Here is a 27,773-nt window from a genome sequence, read left to right on the forward strand (position 1 = left end):
ATTTGAAGTAAGCAGAGCTTTTAAGTGCCCACTAAATCGATTCTATAGCTACAATCCTCGGGGTAGAAACTAAAGATTTGTAGCTATACAAAAGACTGGTTTATCCGAAGATATTTAGAACTTGAACAAGTCCGAGTTCCATTCAGGAATACCTCTTTCGGTCCGCACAGACCGCAGAGGACAAGCTTCTTTCAAAGCAGTAGCTATGGTATACCACAATGAAGGGCGTTGTAATAACAAAACCATAATGAAACTCTCTTGGAGTAGCAATGGAAGCGAGTTATCCATAAAATGTGTTCGCAACCTATTATTACAGGTTCCCTAGCTTGTTGAGCAGGGACACCTGAATACGCAAAGTTTGCGAAGGAACACTCCAAAGTCCAAAAAGGTCAAATGGAGAGTCCTCATCTGACACATGCCAATCAGTCAACTCATGACAAATTCTGCTCATGCAGATTTGGGTTAGGTGCAATTCTATGTTAAGTTAACACTTAAACTACCGAGGGGGTAAAAACTCCCGCGAACTACCAAGGGTCCAAAAAAAGTCGGAAGTCCAAATTTGACAAGGCATTTCTCGGCCGTTTCTCAACCGATTTTAAAACTTTTTTTTGCGATGGAACCGGACAGGTTTCAAGATCATCGTGTATTTAAAAAAATATAAAATAGATGCGTCTACCCAAAGTTATTAAGCAAAAGGCACTTCCTAGTTTTTTTTGACAGCGCATTTTTTGCGCACATTGATCAATAAAACAAAATTTAAAGCGATGACATATGGTTTTTTCGATTCTAAATCATGCGTACAGCTGGAGTGAACATGTTTGTGCAATATTAGTGATTTTTCAGTACACTGTTAATTTACCTTACTCAAAAAACTGCTAAAATACCCTATTTTTCACATAAAATAAGCAATAAATCAAAATTCAAAGCGATGACATATAGTTTTTTTGGTCTCAAATTGTTCGTAGGATTGTACTCGACATTTTTGATGAAAAATGAAAATGTTCTAATTACACTCTTATTTTGTTTTACTCGGAAATCTACAAAAATTCCATACTTTTGACACAAAGTAGCCAACAAAACTAAATTTAAAACGATAACATGTAGTTTTTTAGCCTTGAAATGTTCGTAGCAGTTTGGGGAACATACTTGAAGAATAATAGTGATGTTTTCATTACACTCAAATTATGAATCACTCAAAAATCAACGAAAGTATCACTTTTTTTACGCAAAGTGGTTAACAAAAATAATGGCTTACAATGCAAAGTAGTTTTTTACCTTTACATTATTCGTGAAAGCGTACTGGACGTTCTTGATGAGTAATAGTGACGTTTTCATGACACACTTAATTTATTTTACTCGAAAAGCTACAAAAATACCATAATTTTCATACAAAACAGTCAATAAAACAAAATTCAAAGTCATAACATGTAGTTGTATGGCCTTAAATTTTCCGTTACAATGTACTGGACCGGTTTTTGATAAAATGTTGATGTATACATTACACTAATATTTAGTTTTATAAAAAAATGTACGAAAATACCACAAAAAAGCGAAACAGCAAACATTTAAAGTAATGATATGTAGTTATTCAACTTTGAATATATCGTAGTAATTTAGTGGATTTATTTGAACAACTCTAGTGATGTTTTTATTACACTCATATTTTATTTCACTCGGAATACCAGGGAAATACCACATTTTTCACACAAAGTAGTCATGAAATAAAAATTGGAGTCAATGCATAGTTTTTTTTGCCATGAAATTATTTGTAAAAGTATTAGACTTGTTCGAAAAACAATAGTGATCTTTCAATTACACTCGTTGTTTTCTAAATTTGTTTAAAAAAATCTCAAACAACTCAAATAAAGAGAACTTACTATGCGCAGCATATAGTCACATGTAGATGTACCGTAAAAAATATATTTTTACTCAGATAATTAGTTTTGATAGCTAAAAGCACTGAGATTTTCATTCAGGTGGAGTACTGACTCAATTTGTTATTTATAATTTTATAAAATTCTTCATGTTTTGATACAATAAATTGCAATTTGTAATATTTTTTGGGATTTAATATGTTTGTCAGAGCACTATCAAATGAAAATGTGATTCTCGCTCATATGAAAAAATAATATTGACCACCCAAAACAATTAAAACTGTCCATTCCTTACATTGCAAGACACCAGTACTTGTTTTAAAATTATTAAATCAGGAAATATACATGGAGTAATATATTAGGGAAATTTGCTGAAAAACTATCAAAGCTACCCCGTTTTACGGTATTGCATCAGAAACTCTTCTGTATACATTTGTCTTTCAGAAATTTCCCAAAAGGTGCATTTATATTTTATGATATCTTTCAAAGATTCTTTCAAAATATTTTGTCGTGGGTTCTTTTCGAAAATCTTTCAAAAATATTCCAGAGATTCCTTCAGGGATATTTTCAAAAACATCAAGGATTCATGCGGAATTTATTTAGGGGTTCTATTTCTCGAGGAATTCTTTCAGAAAACTTTTGAAATGTTTCCGTGTATTATTCATCAGTTTTCATCAGGTTTTCATCAGAAATTCCTCTAGCGATTGCTTGATAAATTTCTCCAAGGACTCATTTAAAATATTATCATATTTTTTCAGGAATCTCTTTTTTTTCCTCGAGCATTTTCGAAGTTTTTTTTTCTGGCTTTCTCCAGTTCTCTCAAGTTTCCATCCTAGTTCCCTTGCAAAGTGTTTTTCTTATATTTGCACCCATTAATAGTTCCTTCCGTGGTTTTTTCGATATTTTTAGAGATTTCCGATAATTACTTCTGGAATTTTTGCCAAATCCTGAATTTCTTTGCTGGTTTTCATCCGGAGTTTCTTCCGGGATTTCTCTTAGAGATTTTCAGAGTTCTTTCATGAATTTTCTTAATATTTCCTACCTGAAATTTAATGGAATCCACCTGATTTCTCGTAAAAATCACGTGGATTCATTCCGACATGTCTCCGATTATTTACAGCAATGAATTTTGTAGGTTATATCTCAGGCAGGAGGTTTTCCGAGAAACACTTCTAGAAAAGTACAGTACTGGACGCATTCACCGATTTTCATACAAAATGCTTAAGTTTGGAGCTCTGTATTTCAGCATCTAGAGCACAAACTCCGAGAGTAATCTCAGGTGAAACTTGAAAAAAAAAGCTCTCGCAAGAACCTTTATAAAATATCCCGTAGATGTAACTTCTGTAGAAATCCGGGGAGAAACTCCAGAAAAAAATCATTGAAATTTCTTAAAACTTCGGGAGAAATCCCAGAAGCAATTCCTTTAGAAAACTCGTGAAAAATTCCTTTAAAATCCGGGACGAGCCTCAGTTGAAATCCCAGCAATAGTTTCTGTAAAAACCTTAGAAATCCCGGAAAAATCTGATTGAGAAGTACCAAAAGGAATATCGGATGAAATCGTGGAAAACCTTCAAGAGAAATTCCGAGAGAAACTCTAAGAGAAATTCTAAAGAAAGAGGAATTTGAAAAGGAATCCCAAGAAACAGGAATGAAAGAAGGCTGAAAATCTCTCTAATAAAGACACAAAACCTAACCTTAACTTTGAAAACCAGATAAGTTCGTAACTTTTTTTTTTCATTTTCACGGGATTTCCGTTTTTTTTTGGTGATTGCTACTGCATGTTCAGGAGACGCAAATGGACTCAAATAAAAACAAATAAAAAAAATCCCTTGTGGATTTTCGGTTTGCCTTGTATTTTTTTTCAGATAGTAGATAACCTGAAACAGGTACAAAAAAATCAGTAATGGAAATCTGCATGTGTTTGTTTTGAATTTAGTGTTATTGGCTATTTTGTGTGGAAAATATGGCAAATTCGAGATTTTTTAATAAAACAAAATGTGGATGTGATGTAAACATCAAAATTTTATCAAATACATGTCTAGTACATTTTTAAATTTTGTTTTATTGACTATTTTGTTAGAAAATTATGTAGTATTTTAAGTATTTTAAAAACTTGTTTGGTAAAATAAATTAAGAGTGTCATGAAGGCGGTATCATTCTTCAATGTTCATCATTTCACGAAAAAATTCAAGGCAAAAAACCAGAATGCATTGCCTTATATTTTTATTTGTTCACTACTTTGTGTGAAAAATGTGGTATTTCCCTGGTATTCCGAGTGAAATAAAATATGAGTGTAATAAAAACATCACTAGGGTTGTTCAAATAAATCCACTAAATTACTACGATATATTCAAAGTTGAATAACTACATATCATTACTTTAAATGTTTGCTGTTTCGCTTTTTTGTGGTATTTTCGTACATTTTTTTATAAAACTAAATATTAGTGTAATGTATACATCAACATTTTATCAAAAACCGGTCCAGTACATTGTAACGGAAAATTTAAGGCCATACAACTACATGTTATGACTTTGAATTTTGTTTTATTGACTGTTTTGTATGAAAATTATGGTATTTTTGTAGCTTTTCGAGTAAAATAAATTAAGTGTGTCATGAAAACGTCACTATTACTCATCAAGAACGTCCAGTACGCTTTCACGAATAATGTAAAGGTAAAAAACTACTTTGCATTGTAAGCCATTATTTTTGTTAACCACTTTGCGTAAAAAAAGTGATACTTTCGTTGATTTTTGAGTGATTCATAATTTGAGTGCAATGAAAACATCACTATTATTCTTCAAGTATGTCCCCCAAACTGCTACGAACATTTCAAGGCTAAAAAACTACATGTTATCGTTTTAAATTTAGTTTTGTTGACTACTTTGTGTCAAAAGTATGGAATTTTTGTAGTTTTCCGGGTAAAACAAAATAAGAGTGTAATTAGAACATTTTCATTTTTCATCAAAAATGTCGAGTACAATCCTACGAACAATTTGAGACCAAAAAAACTATATGTCATCGCTTTGAATTTTGATTTATTGCTTATTTTATGTGAAAAATAGGGTATTTTAGCAGTTTTTTGAGTAAGGTAAATTAACAGTGTACTGAAAAATCACTAATATTGCACAAACATGTTCACTCCAGCTGTACGCATGATTTAGAATCGAAAAAACCATATGTCATCGCTTTAAATTTTGTTTTATTGATCAATGTGCGCAAAAAATGCGCTCTCAAAAAAACTAGGAAGTGCCTTTTGCTTAATAACTTTGGGTAGACGCATCTATTTTATATTTTTTTAAATACACGATGATCTTGAAACCTGTCCGGTTCCATCGCAAAAAAAAGTTTTAAAATCGGTTGAGAAACGGCCGAGAAATGCCTTGTCAAATTTGGACTTCCGACTTTTTTTGGACCCTTGGTAGTTTAGGAGTTAACCATGAACTGTACTACCTAAGAATTCCATCATAGTGAAGCATCTCAAACCAATGTTTGAGCTACTTCAGATGCCAATATCAGCGAAAAAATGCTGAAAACAAGAGCTTGCTTGAAGGCATCCATAAGGAAAGGTTGAAACATACTGTTAACGTTATTCTAAAATATAGCATGCTCAAGGCACGACAGTTCATCTATAATGAAAAAAGCAAAGCTGGGTTCACAAGGTAACCTATACAGAAGTTACCCTACGAAATTGAACTTTTTGAAGTAGATCCACTTGGGCTACATACGCTTTTTACGCTGAAAATTGATCTGAGGTTGCCTTGTCGTAGCCACTACCCAAACTAGACAGGATTACACTCTTCACAATCACAGCACAAAAAGGAAACATCAACGACGAACCAAATCGGTGTCAATTGAAAAACGCCAATGGCGAAAACGCATTAAGCGAAACCATATAGGCAGTAATGTAAGCTAATTAACAACATTTGAATAACCCCGCCCTTATTTAGCCTCAAATTCGAGACTTAAGAAGGGCAACTGATTATCTCGGAGAAACGCAAGGTCCACTGCACCATTGCTCCGGTTAGCGCAGTAAGGGCGTAATACTGTGGAGGACGCCCTAATTCTCCACAGGCTCCGTTTGTGGTTAAGTTTTTATTAGACCCCCCTAACCATTCATTCTTTGGCACGGTAAGCATAAAGCCGCATAACACCATGAATTAGGGGTCACCTGTTTAGTGGACTCTTACCACTGGATCAGGCGGTCCGTAGTGTTATTCTTAGCCAATTGAGACAACCGCTACCGACACTACACAGCTATCTAGGCTGATCGGGAAAAGAAGTTAACATTGATGGTCAACTTCCAAACGAACCCGAACAGCCCGCAAGAGCTGTCTTTCAAAATTTCTATGAAAATTGCTCTAGGTAGGTTTAGGTATTCTATCAGGAATCTACCACTAGAAATTATACGAGGAATTACGTCAGGAATTCTGTTAGTAATTTCCCAATGAATTCCTCAATAAATTCCCCTGGAAATTCTTCCTCAAATTTCATCACAAATTCTTCCAAAAATTCCACCATAAACTCCTTCTTGAATTCCTTCAAAAAGTTTATTAGGAACTTCTCCACATTTTTTTTCATGATTCCACCAATAATTTTTCCCAAATGTCATAAGATCGTATCGTGACTTTCATCAGAAATTCGTCTAGAAATTCTACCAGAAATTCCTCCACGGATTCCACCAGGTATTCATCTAAGAATTTCTCCAGGAATACTTCGATGGCTTTCCTTATTATATCTTGCAAAAATTTGATGGAAAGTTTTCTGAAAAAATATTCTTATGAATTCTCTTGGAAATTTATCATGGAATTTTCTCAGAAATTCAACCTGGAATAGCTATGAATCAGGACCATCAGGAATTTCCCTGGGAATTCCATCAGAAACTACAAGAAATTTCATCAGGCCTTCTGCCAGCAATTCTATCAGGAATTTAATCAGAAAGTCCACTGGGAATTCCATCAGGAACTTAGCCGGGAGTTTCATCAGGAATTTCATCAGGAATATCACCGGGAATTTCACGGAGAATCCTCTGGGAGTTCCAGTGGGAATTCCATGAGGAATTTCACTTGGAATTCAGGAATCCCACTGGGAATCCCATCAAGAATTTCATCGAAAGTTCCTTTGGAAATTTTTATCAGTTATTCCACTGAAAACTCCCATCAGGTTTTCCACTGCTAATTTCATAAGGAATTCTTATGGAAATTCCCTCAGGAATTCTTTTTATTTGTCCATCTGGAATTCAACTGGGAATTCCATCAGGATTTTCATCATGAATTCCACTGCGAATTCCATCAGGAACTCCATCAGGAATGTCATTTAGAATTTCATCAGGAATTCCACTGGAAATTCCGTCAGAAATGTCACTGGGAATTCCATCAGTAATTCCACTGAAAATTTCATTAGGAATTCCTCTGGCAATTTCATCTACTGGGAATTCCACTGGAAATTCTATCTGGAATGCCATCGAGAAATCCTTTGGGAATTCCAATGGGAAATTCACTGGGCATTTCATCAGGAATTCCATTGGCAATTTCACCAGAAATTCCGTTGGCAATTTCACCAGGAATTCCACTGGAATTCTACCATGAATTCAACTGGGAATTTCTACAGGATTTCCAGTAGTAACTTCATTAGGAACTCCGCCTGAAATTTCTCAAGAAGCTCAAAGTCTCCAAAATAAGTCTCCCTGCCCAAATGGTGCCATACCATATCGCCAAAAATTATCATTTCATTATCGAAGATAGCGTTTTTATGTCATCAGCATAGATGTGGAGAACGACATTAGAAGAAAACTTGACAAACTTTTTTTTTTTGTAACAATGAAATAGTTATTTACGCAGCTCGTTGCACAACTCGATTTTTACTGCACTCGTCATAATTATCCAACTCGGCCAGCCTCGTTGGGTAAATGTCCGATTCGTGCTGTAAAAATCCTCATTTTGCAACTCGTTGCATAAATAACCATTTCATTGTTCCTTCATTCAAAAAATATCACACCTTGATTAGGCATTTAACCCTCTAATACCCAAATTTTTGATTTTGATCTAAATACCATTTTTCGTCATTTAAAATCGATTTAAACATGTTTTGGAAGATGATTCTTTTTAATTCTCGGTTTCGTGAATTTCAGTTTTTGATTTTTCTAATTTTTTTTTTGAACATCCCCACACTTTTATATTTTTCCTGGAAGCCAATTTGGGGAACGGATTTTTTGAGATGAAAACATTTTGAGATTTTATGATTATTGTTGAAATATTATTATTTTAATTTTTTTTCACAGAAAATTTTATTTTCCGTGTAATTTTAGGGAAAATAATTTTAGAGTGCATTCGATTCTCTTAAACTATTAAAAAGGATAGAATGATTTGGGAAAAATGTAAAATATGTTAATTGTAGCGATTCAATACAAAATAAACAATGACATCTAAAAGGTGACTAGAACATCAATTTCTCAATGATTTAAAAAAAATGTAAATACGCTTTAAAAACACCGAAAACTATTTTGAGAAATACAGAACAGTCCTAAATATCAGCCAAAAATAAAAAAAAAAGATTTTCCACGAAACAAAAATTACAAAAATGCTCAAACTATACCCCGTCTAAAGGCGGGATTGGGTATTAGAGGGTTAAATATGGTCCAATTGTTGAACATTGGTATAACGTAAATTGTCAGCATGACTTGCAGTTTTATTATCACCTTACCTAATCGTGCGTTTTAAAGAATTTCAAGGGCGTTCCGGGGGTACTCCAGGGGTGTTTCAGAGGGCATCATGAACGTTCCAGGAGTTGTCAAGGGTGTTCCAGAGGTGCTCCAGAAGGATTCAGAGAGTTAAGGGGATTCCATGGGTATTTTAAGGCATGCCAGGGGCGTTTCAGGGAGGTTCAGGAGCGATCCATGGTTTTCAAGTCATTTAAGAGCGTTCCGGGGATGTTACAGTTTGAGGGATCCCTGGGGTGTTCCATGGGTCTCCAGGAGTATTTCAGGAGCTTTTGAAGGCGTTCCAGGATGTTCCAGGGCATAGCAGGAGCGTTATAGGAGCTTTAAGGAGCTTCAAAAGCATTCAGTGAGTTCAAAGGAGTGTTTCAGGGGTGTTCCATGATGTTTCAAAGCACTTTCTAGAGCATCCCAAGCGGTTTCAGTGGCATGCCCGGGGTTGTTCCTGGGATATTTTTATAGTTTCAGAGGCGTTAAAGAAGATAAAACCTATCTGAAAATTTCCTGAAACATCCATGAAATCCCCCATGGTCCCCTCTGAATGCCTTGGAACAGTTTTGCAAAAATGCATATCGTTCATGTGAACAAATCTTTTCAGTCATGTTTGATTCTAGCATGTTTAAAACAATTTCATTCAACCAAGGCTCTCTGCAAATGAGAAGCGATTCCTTGTCATTTGAATGAATTCTACACACAAATAACTAGCTGGGCACAAAACACGAAAAACTCCCACCAGACTGAAGAATTATCGTCGTTAAAGTTAAAGTCGTATCGAATTTTACTGAATGTTGGACCACTGTTGGACCTACATCGGATAACTGGTCTATTTTGGGTTTGATGGCTGATATAAAAACAGGTCATTGATGGGTTTGTGCCGGGTTATATGGGATGATAACATAAGGCTGAATTACAAAAATATGAATGCACAGAAGGCTGAAACTATAGAATTGTAACATAAGGCTGAAATCATAAAAGGCTCAAAACAAAAAAGGCTGAAAGTACTTAAACGCATAAGGGTTACGTACAAAAGGCTGAATTACGAAAAGCTGAAATAGCAAAAGGCTGAAACACGAAAGACTGAAGTTGCAGAAGGCTGAATGCATCAAAAGGCTGAAATAACATAAGGCTGAAATAGTGATTCGACTAGTTTTCAAACGCACCAGCTAACCTCAACACTAACAACTCAGACAACCAGATCACGCCAATTTGGAGTAATTACATACATTCATTGATTTTACGATCCATTTGAAAATTTACTTGTTGGTCGATTACCTAGCCGTGGCACTCGCATTGGTTTTGCTTGACGGTTCATGGTAGGCCAAACTAAGCCGTTTTGGGAGAACATGCTTCAGTTACTATGTTCTGAATCAGAAAGTTTGACGACTGATCATAATGCTATGGATTATTGAACGCCTACATTACTAAGGCAGTATTCAGTAGTATCAAAAGAATAGCATATATTTCAAAGAAGGGAAAATCTCTGATGATACCCGACTAGATAATTATAACAGTTGGGTCTCCAGTTAGCCTAGTGGTTAAGGCTATGGATCAATCCGGAGACGGCGGATTCAATTCCCGTTCCGGTCGGGACAATTTTCTCGATTCGCTGGGCATAGTGTATCATTGTACTTGCCTTACAATATACAAATTCAAGCAATGGCAGGCAAAGAAAGCCCTTCAATTAATAACTGCAGGGCTGTTACATATGGCGCGGATTTTGCGTTTTTCGCGGTTTTTGCGTTTCGCGCGGATTTCGCGCGTTTTTGTCAATTTTGGCGCGGATTTTGCGGAAATCGTTTTCAAATGCACTTACATTAAATATTTAGACTCAGGCTCAGCATAATCAGTAAAAAAATAATGCACATTTTCAAATTAGAGTTATGGGGCTGAGCTTTCTTGGTAATACTGAAAGCTGTTTTTTATGGAATTTGTAAAAAGACGGCTACCGAAAATTTTGGAGAAACTTTGGTTGAATTTTTTAGTCAAATTTAATAGAATCTCGTAAAGAAAATCATTGTATGTATCGTGAGAAATCAATCTGATTGGTTTTCTGACACAGTATGTCGTGAAAATTAAGAAATTGCTGAAAAAATATACAGGTAAGAGGTCCTGAAGATTTTTTTGATTGCATTCTTAGAAAATTCCATGGAAAAAGCTTTAGAAAAACTCAAGCGATTTTTTAACATGCTGGTTTTTTTTTTCATTCATTATTGATAAGTTTAACGGAATTCACGGAATTCCTGAATCAGTTTTTTGTGGAATTTATGTCGAATAGATTTTTTTTGCTAAAATTTTGATAGAATTATCCTAAAAGAACTTCTTTTGAAAATTTTTTCTTTGATTTCTAGTTGGACCACTCGTTGTGAGAGGAGTTGCGGTTATAAACAGTTATTAAAAGGTTTCTTGGTAGAATGTTTGGGGGATATTTTTGCAGAATACTTGAAGAAATCGTTAAAGCTTTCGGAATCCTAAGACTGAGGACATTCTTGCTGAAATCTTCACTAAATTTCCAAGGGTGTGATGTGGTCAGAAGCTATTATCATTCATTTCTGTTGGATTAATACTTTTTTACATATCTTTTGCGCAGTGTTCAGATCATTTGCCAGACATTTTTATGAAGTGCTTCCTTTTTATAAATATCTTCCTTAGAAGTAAAATTTTTATGGTGATAAATAAGTTTCTGTAGAAAGTAATCCAAGAAATTCTCAAGATGTTTCTGAAACTTTTTTTTTATTTCTCTCGTACGATATTTTGGTATTTACTACAGATTTTATCTCAGGACTTCTACCATAACGTTGATTATAAATTGTTTCAAAAATTCGCCAAGCCTTTTTCGGAATTGTTTGAAGGATCAGGAAAACCTATTCTCGTAAAATAACACACAAAACTTTGTATTCCGACTAAAAAAACTAGCAACTTTTTTCAATTCTTGGTTGATGTATAAGTTGTCATCTAAAATCATAGAATAATAAAAGTTGAATATCATTTATCATAAGAAATGCTCTTCATCTGGAGTGCAACAAAAGTCTGGCTTTTTATGAGTTTCAGTCATCAAAACCATATGTTTTTGTACTGGCGCGGACTTGATGACCTCGGCGCGGAATTCAAAAGGCTTGGCGCGGATTTTGCGGTTTCCAAATCGACACTTTTGTAACAGCCCTGTAACTGTGTAAGTGCTCAAAGAATACTAAGTTGAAGCGAGGTAGGCCAAGTCCTAGTGCGGACGTCGAGCCATAAAGAAGAAGAAGAAGAAGATAATTGTAATAAAAATAAAATATAATCCTAACAAACTATGATATTAATAACTCATTGTGATATAATCATGTTCAACATCCTTGGTGTTTTCAAAATATCATAACTCAATTATATCACATTATGTTACAAATGCTGTTTTACATTGTATTTTAATTTAGTTTTAAGTCTTCGACATTTGAAATGTTATGTTGCAAAATTGTATCAAATTTTGATAGAAACTAGAAATGCATATCACATTTTGTTATAATTTTTAAATGATTATAACAAAATAGGTTATAATCCTGATTAGACTAGTGTACTTTTTTTACCAATTTTAGTTATTTTAACATCATTCTGCATCTATTTTATAACATAATTAGTTATAGAAAAATATTATCACATCATAACACTAGTGGCGAACTCGCCTTTAATAAAGAAAAAAAAACATAACACAATATGATAAAGCTTGAGTCATTTAATATCTGGACGCATCGTTCAATTTTCTGCAGCGCTACTAGTGGTCTAATATGAAAACTTTTGACAGTAGTTTGTTTTGGAATGCTGCCTCCTTCAGTGCTGAAAATTTCGTCGCGTTTCGTTTTGTTTCGAATAAGTTACATGAGATGGACGCCGCGAATCGAAAATTAGTTTTGGACACTCACTTCGAAAATCCGACGTGACCAGGTTCAAAAATTGCGAAATTGACCGTGTGCAGCGTTCTCCGTCAGATGCAAGAATGGGATCATTCATTTGCAATCAGTTGTTACATTCACTTACTGTTAACTCGCTTGGAGTGTTGCCTCCACAGCTCGCTCACGACTTTTGTATGCGTGTGCGACTCTATAATGCTGTTTCGGCAAAATTCATCCATACATTGTTTTTTGATAGCATGCTTCTGAACTGAGATAGTAGCAAGTGAATGTAACTCTTTGCAAAGGAATGGTCCCATCTCTGGTCAGGGGTATACTATCGATCGGCAGGAACATAACAAGCGTCGTAGTGAAACAAAAGATCGGAAGTTGCATTTGATGGTATTAAAAACATTTAGGGTAAATCCTGGTCAGTCGGATAATGGTGTCGTCAAAAAATAATGCCAGCCAAAGTGCCGTCAGGAGAATTCATCTGCGAGAAAGATTCTGATCTTTTCGGGCCGGTAAGCAGCTCAACAAGATACTAAAGCAGAACCTAGTGACCAAAACACGTGCCCGGAAGTTGTATGACAAGGTTCTAACAAAAAATGAAGGATGCATTTTCTGGGAGGATGAAACGTACGTGAAATGGACTAAGGTCAGCTTTCTGGACAAAAGATCCTTAAAGCCACAGGTCGGGGTGATGTCTCTAGCAAGTTTGAATTTGTTTTTACCGATGAATTTGCAAGGAAACGGCTGATTTGGCAAGGTATTCGAAGCTGTGGATAAAAAAAACTTAGGTTTTCGTGACAAACAAGATCGAGGAATCCAAAATTTACAAGCAGGAGTGCCTGAAAAACTGTGTTCTTTCGTTCATTATAGTTCACAATGGACCTATAAAGTTTTGGCTTATTTGCCTCGCTGCCACTACAGTGGTATCGAGGCAACGGGGTGGATTTCATGAGAAAGGACATGAATTTCCAAAATTGGCCTCAGTTCCTCCCAATTGATAAATTTTGGTCAATTGTCAAGCAAAAATTGAAGAAGAGTGGAGAGGTGGTTTGGGATGCAACGGAGATGACGATATGGTGGAAGAAAATGGCCACTATAGTTAATCAACGATCTGTCCAAGAAATGATTGATTGTGTTCGAAGAAAGGTTTCAGATTTTATTATTATTATTAGCTTCATTATGGAGATTTTCAGCCCGAGGCTGGTTCATCTCCAAGTGGTTCCAGATTTTATTGAAATCAACTCGGAATAATTTTAACGCCATTTTTCTTTTAAAGTGCAATAAATATCCTAAATTTTGAGTGCAAACATTTTTTTTTCAATAACATATTTTCGAGATAGCTCCGGTGTCTTCGGTGCTGATATTAAATGACTCAAGCTTTATAAACTTGATATAATTTTCTAGTCGGGATTGGTAGTAGCCGTAATGATAACAATCTTCAAAACAACATTACTCGAAAGAATAGCTCATGTTTAAAGATGGAAAAATTAACGATTTGATTATTATCAGATCCTTTTTGTGTTCGTTGGTATGAACCACTAAAGCCTCTTTACTAAGCTCAGTTTCGACACTAATGCCCATGCTGAAGGTTACGCGTTCAATTCGCGTTCGGACTAAGAACTTTATGAACATTTTCTTGACGCCCTTTGGCATTGAGTATCTTCGTACCTGTTACACGATATTCCAAAGCTGAGAAGCAGGCTTGATCTCAGTTCGGGCGTCACTCAAAGAAAATGAAAAAATGCTATAATTTATATTTTTATTTTCGTATTTTTAGCCTTTACAACTTTCAGCCTTTTGTAATTTTAGCCTTATGTTCAGAGATGGCACGCTCCTCAGAGCACTAAGTGAGAAGATAAAAAAATACACATTACACACAGCCTGCATGATGAGAAAGAGTGCGTGTAAAGAATTATCTTCTGCGTGGACCGACTGTACGCGCTCGGCATCGTTGTCGCATCGCGCAGGACGGTGAGCGCAGGAAATCAAGAGAAAGTACAGTCCAACACACAGCTCACATCGCAGCGCTGCGCTACTCTGTACTGCCGAGAACCTACAACTTGCAGCTCAGACAGCGCAGCTGTGTAGCACATTCCTAGAAATGAGCGAAGCTCACGCAGAAGAAGTTTGAGCTCTGCGACGGCTCGCGCAGCTCGTGTGGCAATTTACACATTTCGCACACTCACGCAAAGTTTTACGGCTGAGCGATGTGTGTTTGTTGCCGGTCCACATTCGTAGCAAAAGAGAGCGGCGCACATTTTATTGAAGATGTGTACGCAGAGCTGTTTATCAGTGCTCTGCTTATGTTACACTTTCTTGATTTCAGCTTTTCGTATTCAGCCTTTTGAGCATTCAGCCTTTTGTGCATTCAGCCTTTTGAACATTCAGCCTTTTGTGCATTCAGCCTTTTGAAATTCAGCCTTATGTTACCATCCCGGCTGTGCAGCTAGTGTCACCAATCGTTTCGTCGCGTGCTGGGGAGAGCGGGTTCGATTCTCACCGCAGTTGTCAGTAAAAGTTTTCGACTGTGCCACTGGGCGTTGCATGCTAGTCCTTGTTGCCTAGTGTCGTGCTTCATTCAAAGAGCGAATAGCTCACTGGAAGCACTGAACATGCCCGTGTCTTTAAATTATCATTTCAGCCATTTGTGATTTTCAGCCTGTCGAGTTTCAGCCTTTCGTTATTCAGACTTTTGTGTTTCAACCTTTTGGACGTAACCCGGTTATACGTCATCAATCGTGTCTTCAATCACGAACAAAGCTTGAACCGTTCAATTTTTTTTATGCCCGCAAGGTATGTAACCCCTTAATGACGAAAGTGGTACCTGTCATGTCAGATTGTAGGTTAACCTGGGAGCGGTCGCGTCGTGTACTGAGTACACGCACCATGAAAAAGCACGCTTATGGTGTCAATAAGGGTGACCGAAGACGCGACTGCTGGAGGGTTAATTTGCAGAAGGGAGGAGATGCAATCGCTTGCCTACGGCTTACCGTATATAGCACTGAGTCTGCTTAAGTTCTTGGGGATATCGGAATGTTTGGGAGAGCTTCAGGATTGCACCCAGGACCTTCTACTTACAAATCAGAAGGATCAAGCCAGCCTGTATCCAATTTTAGACAAACACATTTATTGAAAAAAAAACGATATTATAAATACAACTCACGTTTTCAGCTTCCTATTTACAACGTCCTCCAATTAGGTTCCCACGTAAATATGTAAATACGTTCGAATAAAATTTAATTGCCAGCATTCCACATTTGCCAACGGATACGGGGAAAATGCATTTTCCCAATCAGTTCAAATATCAAACCCAAATCCGAACAGCGAAATGCAAACAGCCGCATCAATTCCGATTATTCAATTTATCGAAACCGTGATTTCGCTGCTCGTGTGGTGCCCAGCACGAGCGAGAGAGCCCAATTGCGCACAATATTTTGATGCATTACTTCCGACGGGTAATTTTTCATTTTTCCCGATTCCGAAAAACAGACAACCCGGTTACCGAAAGCGAAAAAAAAATTAAAATAATCCGAGTAAATCAAACTGCAATCCAATTTCCAACCGCTGCCGATTGTAAATTCCATTAACTGCCACTTGCTAGTGGCTGCCACCATACCGATTGCCACCGAGTTGTCCTTCCAGGTGAAGGACATTTCCCACGGCATCCCCTCTCCTGTCCTGCTGTCATCTACCCCCCCCTGCACAATTCGGGTAAAATATTCCTGGTGCGATACCGCCGCCGTTATCAGATCAATTTAATCCTACACGGCTCGCTGTGCGGTTGCAGGAAAATTCATTCACCGACCTGTGGGGCGCAGTGGTCCAGAAAGTAAGTTTGCGGCGAAATATGTGCAATTTACAGGTGTTTTTTATATAGTTTCGGAAAGTCGGAGTTTTTATATAATCGGAAATGTTATTTTTGCCGATAGTACATTGTTCGGTGCGAAATGCAAACAGTATGTGAATAGCAGTTACTGCTGAAAATGTCATTTCGACATATCTAAATTCAACCACATCCAGCTCATTTTAGAAGCTCAACCTAAGAATATGGTATATGAAAAACTTGTGCGGCTAGACCAAGAAAGTCATGAGAAAACCAACCTTTTTCGAATATTTAAGATAAATGTCACGGACTACCTTTGAAAAATGCCAATGATATTCATGGTGAATATCAATTGACATTTTTCGAAGGAAGCCCGTGACATTTACTTTAAATATTAAAAAAAGAGCGATTTTTCCGTGACCTTGTAGAACTGGTCTAGGCACAAGTTTTTCATACACCATATTCTCAGGTCGAGCTTCTAAATTGAGCTGCATGTGGTTGAGTTTGGATATGTCGAGATGACATCAGTAGTAGTGGTCGAGATGACATCAGTAGTAGTAGTAGCCGTTAGTCTACTAAACTCATTTACATTTTTCCTGCTTAACATTTCTTCCCGTGCCATAGTGTCCTTGCTGACGAACTCCCTCGCGACCTCGAGCAAGGTATTTTCGCCGTTTGCCGCGCGCGGATGATAATTCAAGTTAATCCTGCATGGCCGACCAGCAGCATAGCACATCAATGCGCGGTGCGGTACGGTACCGGCGGTGGTGCGATATGTATGCCGCCGCTATTGTTCGCTGTGTTTGTGTACGTGTCGTCTGTATGTGGGCGGATTGCGGTACGAATGTTTCCATTTTCCGGTCCCGGGCGATTGCGGCGTAGGGATATGCGCGCATCATGGTTTTCCCCAAAACGCGACAGCAACACAACGCATTCAGCTGTGGTTGGCGATGGTGGCGAACAACACAATGTCAGCAGTACCTAGTTGTCTGCTCTGCTTCCGAGCGCGGTGCACCGCGGTGTAGTGCGGTGGTGCGGTGTGGCGCGGATCGGTCGGCTTGGGAAAATTTTGTATGATTTCAATTATAGCCAGGCAATAAAAGTGATTTATAACTTTATTGTACCGCCCTCCGGGGTGTTGCTGGACATCGCCAAAGATTGGGCAGCTTTGTTATTAACTGACATTCAAATGGGAAATTCTGTTTGGATGGCAAAATTTCCTATCGTAAGGCCGTTTGACGGTCGAACGGTAGCTTTTGCGTTTCTATAATGCCCCAAATGTAGCCAACAAAGCTATTTACAGTAAATTTCTTCAATATTTGTGCTGATGATATCTAGCGTGCGCAGCTTTTTCTTTTTTCTCACTTCTCTAGCAAATAAACACGAGAAAGAAACAGATGAAAGAGGGGGCAGTTTGCCCCCTATTTTATCTCGCTCTTTCTTGCTTTTAACAAAGAGAACGAGAGAGAAAAAAGAAAAAGCTACGCACGCAAGTTCTGATGATAGTATTAGCGGGCAGTAAAACAACCGATCCCTTCAAGAGTCAAACTGCTTATGTACATATCTAACTTCAGAACTACAGAATTGCTGTGATCAGAGAAAAGAATTGTCGAACGAGAGAGGCACAAAACTAGCAACAAAGTAGGCGCGGCGATCACTCTGAATCCCAACTGGTAACAGATAATATTTAATATGATCTTGAAAAAAAAATGGTGGAAGCAAAACGGAAGCTGAATTTGTTGCGTACTTTTCAACTCGTGAACAATCGATTATTACTAACCCAAAGTCGAGACTGTTTGATGACAGATCGTTAACAGTATTGCAGTGTTTACCGACTTGAAGTTGCCGTTCGAAGATCGCAATTCAAGGCTTAGAAATCTCTAAACTCGTGGTGTACGATCTTTATCTTATTCTGTTCAAATTGGGACAAATCTATGTTGCATTGGGTGGATTGTCGCAACAAATGCAGATTGCGACATTGTCATTATTGTTGCGCGGTGGTTGAATTTTGATTCAGTGGCTGTGATTGATTTTGTCTTCAATCTTGATGTAGCGTGTACACTAAGGTGGCCCACACTTATATGAAAAACAAAAATTTCGAAAAATACCAAGTCTTACCTCCTAAATCAGTTGTTTTGGACTCCCAGAAGCTACGTTCAAAATTTGAGCAAAATCGGTTGAGCCTAAGGGGGCGCTCAAAACGCTTGAAGTTTGTATGGGAAAACTTGGCCAAATGTATGCAGAAATTTTAAGTTTTCGAATTTTGCCGCTAGGTGACGCTGTAAGCGTTCACAAATCAAACCCTTTGGTATTATTGTAGGTGACTATATTCCAAACAACTTTGTCGAAGACCGCAAGGTAATTCAACGTCTGTGAAAAAAGTTATACCCTAGGAAAAGTGAGGATAAACTTTATTTTTATTTTTCCAATACATGTAAAGGAATAATATCAATAATAAAATCTCAAGACTTTGCCTCACTTTGGCTAGGGTATAACTTTTTTCACAGCCGTCGGATCACTTCGCGGTCTTCGACAAAGTTCTCTGGCATATAGCCACCTACAATAATACCAAAGGGTTTGATTATTGAACGCTTTCAGCGCCACCTAGCGGCAAAATTCGAAAACTTAAAATTTCTGCATACATTTGGCCAAGTTTTCCCATACAAACTTCAAGCGTTTTGAGCGCCCCCTTAGGCTCAACCGATTTTGCTCAAATTTTGAACGTAGCTTCTGGGAGTCCAAAACAACTGATTTAGGAGGTAAGACTTGGTATTTTTCGAAATTTTTGTTTTTCATATAAGTGTGGGCCACCCTAGTGTACACCTTCATTCCTTAAGCCTCAACAAACCCTCGGCAAGGTTTAGTCAGGGCGTCGGCGATCATTGATCCAGTAGGGCAGTATAAAACATGGATAACGTTCCTACTCACGAGATCGCGGATGAAGTGAAACCGTATGTCATTGTGCTTGGTCCTTTGGCTCGTAGCATCGCTATGCAGCTGTTGTGATCTTCCCGGACGATGATCGCTCCAGTTGCTCTCTTGTCAGCGTCCTTCAATAACTTCTGCAGCCAGAGCAACTCTTGACAGGATTCAGCTAAGGCCACGAATTCCGCCTCAGTAGAAGACAGCTATATGCACTTTGTTTTCTGGCAGCCCAGGTAATTGGTCCACCTAAGTGGAAGATAAATTCCGAATTAGATTTGCGGTATCGATGGTCTCCAACCCAGTCAGCGTCAACCTGTGGCATAGGTTCCTCTTCCTCCTTTTGCTGTAATTTCGGATAACCGGGGTCCAAAAAAGAGTCGAAAAAAGTATGTAAAATTCTGTGACATATGATGCACATAATTGTAGCGTGGGATATCACAGAAGCTTACATGATATACCATGTAAAAGTCATGAAATGTCATGTAAACTTCCATCATATGTCATGTAATTCAGCATGACTCTGAATGTTTACATGACATATAATAACACAAATTTACATGATATATCATGTAAACCATCATAGCACTAAGTTTACAGGACTAAAATGAAGTTTACATGACGTGTAAATTTCCTTATTTTTATCTGTGTGGTTTTGCGTCTGCTTGCCCAAATTTTGCAGCAATCTTGCGTATTTTTGCGCTTTGATCCAGCAACAAATGTTCATCCTGTCCTCGTTCGATGCGGATACCAAAATAGTTGTTGACGTCTCCTATGGTGGTCAGCTTGAACTGCATCTTCAGGGTGTCCGCAGTCCTGTTGTATTGCCCATCATCTTCACAAGCAATGAGCATGTCGTCCACATACAAAAGTATGAATGATAAAGGATCACGTTGGTACTTCACGAACAGGCAAGTATCTGCTTCCGTCGGTAAGTATCCCAAGCCCCGGAGCACTTCTGTTATTTTCCGAATCCATATCCGTTCTGCTTGCTTCAGTACATATAAACCTTTTCCGCAACAGACACACATTGCTCTTGGCACCGGTTTAGAACCTAGTCGGCTGGCTCATATAGATGTTTTTTTCTAACTCTCCGTACAGGTATACCGATTTGACGTCCACGTGCTTCTTTTGTAGCTTCTTTCTGGCGTCGATCGAAGGCAGTATGCGGAAGGTCGTCTACTTCGCCACGGGGACAAACATTTCGTCGCAGTCCGTATCGTATTCTGACTGAATCCTTGGACGACGAGCCTGCCCTTATAAAGGGTGAATCGTTAATTATTGTGCCACCCTACCTTCAACTGCTCGCAAATTTTTTACAGTTAATGAAATGAAACCAAATTTTTACAGTAGTTTAGTATATGTATGTATTTCAACTTTGGTTAAAATACAACAAGGGTTAATGAAATTCACGACATTTTCAATTAACGACCTCCGTGTGGACATGTTCAGGCTCTACTTGAAACAAATAATTAAAGCTCTCTGGTTTGTTTATGCGCATCGTGCCTGGTTTTTACCCAGCTCCACGCTTATGTTTCACTGACAACCATTCCTAAAACTTATTGACGAACATTGAGATGATCCGATAATGAATAATCATTAATTGTTCCAAGGCGCGATACCATGATTTTAGATTTTAGCATGTGATTGTACAACATCTTTTTTAGAACTGATTATTAAATTTATTCTATATCGACCGGAATCTCACTGATAACTGCTCAATTCATTATATGTAAACAATAGACTAAAAGGAGAAACTGTGCAAAATTTGGTTGATTTTGGTGAAGTAGGAAAAAAGTTACGTTAGTTTGAAAATGGCACAATAATTATCGACTCACCCTTTATTGGCTGACATTGCCATCACCGTCCATCTTCCTCTTGTACATCAACTTTCAGCCTACGGTTTTGCGGTCCTTGAGCAAGGGAACGACTTTTCAAGTTGCATTCTCGTGCAACGGCTGAATCTGCTCCTCCATTACGCGCTTCCAGAAGTCCTTGTCAGGACACTTCATAGCTACTTCGACCGAACGGGGCTTGCAGTTCTCCTGGACAGTCATGAATATCTTTAGTGCGATCCTGTAGATGCTGTTCGATGACCGTATCACCTGACCTAATGGTGTCGTCCTGGTCGTCTTTTTCATTGGCTATCTCGAAGCCGTGGAAATCGTTCTCACTGAAATCATCGCCATCCCATCATAGCTTGTGGGATCAACCAGAATGGGAGCAACGTTATCAGCTCGTTCTCGTCTAAAACAGCGGGAACTCATCAGCTTTATCCCGGTTCATCGGAGAAATGTCAGAAAAAGGATTTGAAACGATGATGCTTCGCTGCGAAGGTTCGGTCTTCCAATGTGTCAAAACACGACAGTCTCTATACTCGTGGTCAGCTTGTGCGTCTCAGGGTCGATAAAACGGTAGACCTTATGTTGGAGAGAGTTTCCATAAATGTGATGGAATAAAAATGGAAGAGCTGCTACGACTGTATTACCAAAAAGCTACAATAAAGCGAACAGCCATCTTTACAGTCATCACGATGGCTAAAAAGGCGTCATTTTTGCTTTTGTGACCTTAATAATTAATGTATGGTACTAGTCATGGCGAGTTATGGCACAAATTTCCCAAATGGATGAGCCGACCTACTGGTACCAGATGGTGCTAGTCAGAGTGTTGTAGTTAAAACTGTGCGAAAAACTACGCTCCGTTGCGTCGATTTGAAATCCAGATCGTCTACCAAATTCTTTGGTAATCCATGCACATTTTAACAAACACTGATGCGAGTTAGAATTTCAATTAGCCTGTTTCATAAGTAGTGTTTGGTGTTGTAAAGTGGGACTCATCAATCCAAAGATCATGAGCTAAGCCAGTGGCGATTTCCTAACCTCAAATCTACCTGTGCACCAAGTATAAATTCTTGAATTTTTTGAACTAATTTGCTTGTAATAAGTAGAAAATGACGAAAATAGCTGCTTTCACTCATTTCTATTTCGATTTTGATCATAAATTCCATGCAATTGCAAGTTTTAGGGTTGGTGCACAGGTAAAAAGTAAGGTTATGCGACACCTCTGAGCTAAGCACTGAGATGACAAGAATTACTTTATTTCTTTAAATATTGCTAACTAAACCGCTGCGTAGATATTGCCCTTCGCAAGCATTGTGATCACCCAGGCAATCCCTAGTTTTAACTCGCAGTTTTGATGACATATTGCAATAAGTAAATAATTATGGCTTACGCAGCTCTTTACGCTATTTAGTGAATCTCCTTATTTATTAAGTCGCATAAGATTACTACACAGCTAGTCGCGTTCGGTAATTTTTATCGAAATCTCAACTGCTGAGCGTTCGGTAAAGGTTTTTTTTTTGCAATTTCTCATCGTAATAGGCTGTTTTCTCTCTCTTCTCTCTTCTTGGCGTAACGTCCTCACTGGGACAAAGCCTGCTTCTCAGCTTAGTGTTCAATGAGCACTTCCACAGTTATTAACTGAGAGCTTCCTCTGCCAATGACCATTTTGCATGTGTATATCGTGTGGCAGGCACGAAGATACTCTATGCCCAAGGAAGTCAAGGAAATTTCCTTTACGAAAAGATCCTGGACCGACCGGGAATCGAACCCGTCACCCTCAGCATGGTCATGCTGAATACCCGTGCGTTTACCGCCTCGGCTATATGGGCCCCATTAATAGGCTGTTTTATCTCACGCTAATCTGGAAGGAAAAGGCCTACTTTCCCACACCTAACTAACAGTGCTGTAATGATTCATTACAGCACTGATTTGCGTTGCGTAATGAACCATTACAGCACTGTTTTCAGTTTTGGTCAACTTCTTGATGCTTTTTGGACGCAGTTATGAAAAATTGTGACAACTGCACAGTATAACCTATTATGATCAGATTTTCTTGAACATTGGCTATGAACATCAGTGTGCAGTTTGATGAAAAAGTTTTGTTGAAAACTATCCTCAAGGGTAATTTATGAAATTGCAAAAAACGTTGTACACAACTCGGTGCAGAACTCGATTTTTCCAGCACTCGTCGTAATTATCCAACTCGGCAAGACTCGTTGGATAAATATACGACTCGTGCTGTAAAAATCATCATTCTGCACCTTGTTGCGTAAACTACTATTAACGAAATTCTGTATACATAATTTACCAAATTTCGGTAAAATCTTATCGTTTATCTGTCAAACTCTAACGAAGATCTATATATATATTACGATTGTTGATTATTTATTTAAATAATCAACAATCGTAATAAAAAAAAATAAATAAATGATTGATGGTCCCTTTTTAAGGATGTCTATAGTACAATATCGAGCTGGTCATAATACCAAAGGTACCACAGAACCATCTAAAAACGCATATGTTTATTGAAATCATACTTCGGGATTGGTACAAAGTAGTTTTCTAAATAACCCTGGAATTTTAAATTCAGTTTTGTTATAATTAAAAAATGTCCTTATGTTAAACACACACGGTAATACACTATTATAAAAGGTATTGGCTGACTTCTGAGAATGAAAAATACTGATCCAACTATTGAAAATGTATGAATAACTATTCATTTACAGTCAGGTTAACCGCGTTAATTCAAAAATCCGCGAAAAAAAACCGCGTTAATTAAAAAATCCGCGTAAATGAAAACCATGTTTTATTACTTTTAACTCAATAATTTCCTTCTTGATTTTATATCAAAAAATGAACTCAATGAATTATTTTAAAACAACATTTTAAGATTTTTGCCTGTCACTCAAAATTTCTACAAGTTACACAAACTGCCAAGCTATTGTTTAAAGGTTTAAAGCTTTTACCATCATTGATGACGTCAAACCCGACATCAACTTATCATTCACCTATTTTTGTTTTGGCCACCAAACCCAACATGGACCCAATACTTGGTCGATGTTGGTCCAACAGTGGCTCAACATTCAATAAAAATTGACCCAACTTTGACCCGACATTCGATATTTATTCAGTCTGGCGGAATTTTTCAGGGTTTTCTCGTGTTTCGTGCCCAGCTACTCATTCGAGTGACCATGTATTCAATTGACAAGGATTTGCTTCTCATATGATAGGTGCTCTGATTGAATGAAATCGTTTTGAACATGAATAGAAGGAAAAATATTTTAAAAGATTTGTTGGTTAATGTTCAAATGAATGAGATGAAGTTTTGCAACACTGGTTTAAACCGGTTCGTTGTTAAGACTCCATCTCACAGTTGTCGCATAAGTGTCGAAGTACAGGCAGTAGACCATGTTCACTTAACCTTCCGTAACTCGCGCGGTTGCCCACCACCGTCAGCACCACGCTAATGCTGAACACGAAAAGCGAGATTATTTCAACGTTTTGTACAAAATACAACAGCGCGATTGCTCGAGAGTTGATAGTTAAAGGTCACAAAGCATTCTAAGAAAATTTTGGGATATTCCAGATAATCCTAAATGTTCTGGAACTCAGTTTTTAAAGTCTATGGCTATGACAGTAGTTTCTCAAGCTAAAAATAGTAACTACACATAATTAGACAGAGTTTAAATCAATAATTATTCCAAAATAGTTTTAAAATATTCCAAATCAGCCAATTAAACAGCCAGAAATGGGCATAATAGACATAATTATCTGATAGATAGATACAATAATAAGTATAGATAATCTCAAGAACGGTTTGGATGTCCTTAGACATCTCAACAGATCTGATGCAACTTTCAAAAGACTTACTGAGCATAGTAGATTACAAATCGTTGATTTGTATGATGCAAGAAGCTACCGCTGCACCCGTAGACTTTAGGATCTAAACTCCAGAACAGTTTGGATGACCTAGGATATCCCGACTGATCTGAAACTGTCTATTGAACTTTCAAAAGACTTACTGGGCATAATAGATTACAAATCGTTGCTTTGTATAATGCAAGAAGTTACCGCTGCACCCGTAGACTTTAGGATCTAAACTCAAGAACAGTTTGGATGTCCTTGGATATCCAGAAAATTACTCTGCATCATATTCTACCTTTTTAATGCTGTTAAGCACCAAAACTACAGAAATATGTAGAAAAGCTCTATAATAATGCTCGGAAAAATTACGGCTTAAAATCAAAATTCCACGTAAATGAAAACCGCGTTAATTCAAAAATCCGCGTAAAAAAAAACCTCGTAAATGAAAACTGCGTAAAAAAACCGCTTAAAAAACCTGACTGCAATTGATATTTTTTATTGGTATTAGAAGTTTTCAAAGTAGTCCTCATCAGTGATGGAATTACTCTCATCATGAAGCAATTCGCGAGTGTAAAGCCAACACAAGGCTTACTCACGATTCCGAGAGTAAACAGTGTGTGAGTTTATTCGCACCCGCCTGCTTCGTGATTAAGAAGCAAAACAAAAACAGAAACACTCATGAGTTTTTATTCGTGAAGAACTAGTGGAGGTGCGGGAAGTGCATTTTAGTGTGGGTATAATAGCAATTCCAGTGATTATCCATCATAAACTAATCCTTTCTGCTTCATTGTTCCTGAAAAGCAGCACTGCCATTCGCGTAAATGCGTTTTTCGTCAAAATGTAAAAAAAACCTCAGATAAGCTTCGCGAATCACAGGCGAGTGTTTGCCAGCTGCGTTTACTCACGGCTAAAGAAGCACGAGTATTGTCGAGCCCCTGTTCTTCACGAGTAGGTTTGTTTTGGTTTGTGTCTGCTCTTCGTTTGATTAGGTTTGTGGCTGCAATCTTCGTCATGTTCCATCCCTGGTTTGAGGTATCGCATGACAACATTGAATCATATTCAAAAATTGACCCCGGATTCCATGGTCAATTTTTGAATATGATTCAATGTTGTCATGCGATATCTCAAAATTCGTGATTTTTCAAGATGCATCATTCTGAGCCTTGAATCATCCTAGCAAGATTTTTTGAAGAAATCCCAGGAGAAATTTTTAGAAATTTCCTAGAAGAATGCCGGAAGGTATGACAGTAAGAATTTCTGTGAGAGTCTTTGAGAGTGCTAGAGGTATCTTGCTGGAATTGCTGGAGGAAGGCCAAGAGGAGTTTCTTGGGTAAAAACTGAAAGAACAAAACTAAGGTGAGCCAAATCGGACGTCCCGTTCGCGACTTATGCGCGGTCCCACGTATGCCACTGCATTTTTTATATAGATTAGGCCGCATAAGACACTGCATTGTATCGCAATAGTGCACACCGCTAATTGCATAAGATAATGCTTCAAATCATATAATTTTATTATTGTCCTGTCCATGTACGTATATTGCCTCAACTTTTGAACGCATTGACGAATCTGATTTAGTGGGTTGTGAACTGGAATAACGTAGCTTAGGCCTAATTTTGTGTGTTACTTTATTTGTATTACATTGATGAAGCTGCTTTTGTTAAAATTATGAATCTCAATTAACTGCATTTTCTAATTTCTAAAAATTTGTTAAAATTTAAATCATTCTCAAGTATGACCTAAGTATTTTTTCTCCAACAATAAAGTGACGAAAACCTGATGTTCGAACCATCTCTTTGTGCAAATCTGAAAGTGATTAACTGTAGGTCCAGTGGCTACCGCACTGCCGTTGGTTGTAGCAGCTTCCTAAAAGTAAATGCGTGTGCTTGCAGATTTTAAAAATCTGCTTCCCTCTATCCTTAGCCTGAGAAGCGTCGCAATCGGTTTGGAGCAGGCCACACCACCGCCGTCATACCGTTGCCATTTGGATGAACAGAACTCAACCAAATCGGTGAGAGTAAGCAGCAATCATCGCTCGAGCGTGAAAATTGTGGTGCGGTATGCATTTTTTTCGCTACAACAGTTTCGACAAAAGGCGCACACATACGTCTACATAAACCCACTCACTAAGGTGCCCAGCAGCAGCAGCAGCAGCGGCCCTCACTTATCCTTGTTATAAAGTGTTGTGCGATCGTAAGCACAAAAATGCAGCATTTTGGCCACCAGCAGTGGTGTGCGCAAAACTGCCGGTAAAAGGTTTTTAAATTTTTCACCGACAAGAGTTACGACCACCCCGGCCCGGCCCGGAATGGTCGCCGTCGTCGTCGTCGTCGTCCGTTGGTACCTTATGAGCGCGGGATTTTGGGCAGTGTGCAACTGTCGAGATTGGCCCGTGCGGCGATGGCGAACGGTGGATTGCCGGGAGCTTTGCCAGGATTATTGTAATGGGTGGTGCGCAATAATTCGGAGCGTTATTTTGCATTTCCGAATGGGGTTTTATTGTGGTCAAATGAACTACGGCTGGAATTTATTGACGCAGCAGAAAATGTATAATCTGAATTTTACTACGAGTTAAACATTAAGCACAATGATTTCTTTTTTATGGGGTATGGGATGAATAACTGCAACCAGCTTTGTCAATATTTGTGACATGGATTTTTATTCCAGATTGCCTAAACTCAGAAATTGGTGGCCCCTGAACAATATTTCTCCAATCATTTTAGTATGATCATAACTACAGAAACTATCTGTGCGCATGAATGAATTCAACAAATCTACAATTGCGAATATGCAGCGATCCACTTTTTTACAATGTTAATGGGTTTTGGTAGCTACGCTTGAGTACCGTAGTAATCATCTGCAT

General features: G+C 37.9%; 1 protein-coding gene across 1 annotated transcript in view; it reads left to right on the forward strand.

Moving 5' to 3' along the window:
• Positions 1–27,773, forward strand: part of LOC134284128 (uncharacterized) — a 237,322-nt gene that overhangs the window by 203,229 nt on the left and 6,320 nt on the right. The gene's annotated exons all lie outside the window — the stretch shown is intronic.

The sequence above is a fragment of the Aedes albopictus genome, chromosome 3, assembly GCF_035046485.1.
Source record: "Aedes albopictus strain Foshan chromosome 3, AalbF5, whole genome shotgun sequence".
Classification (NCBI taxonomy): Eukaryota; Metazoa; Arthropoda; class Insecta; order Diptera; family Culicidae; genus Aedes; species Aedes albopictus.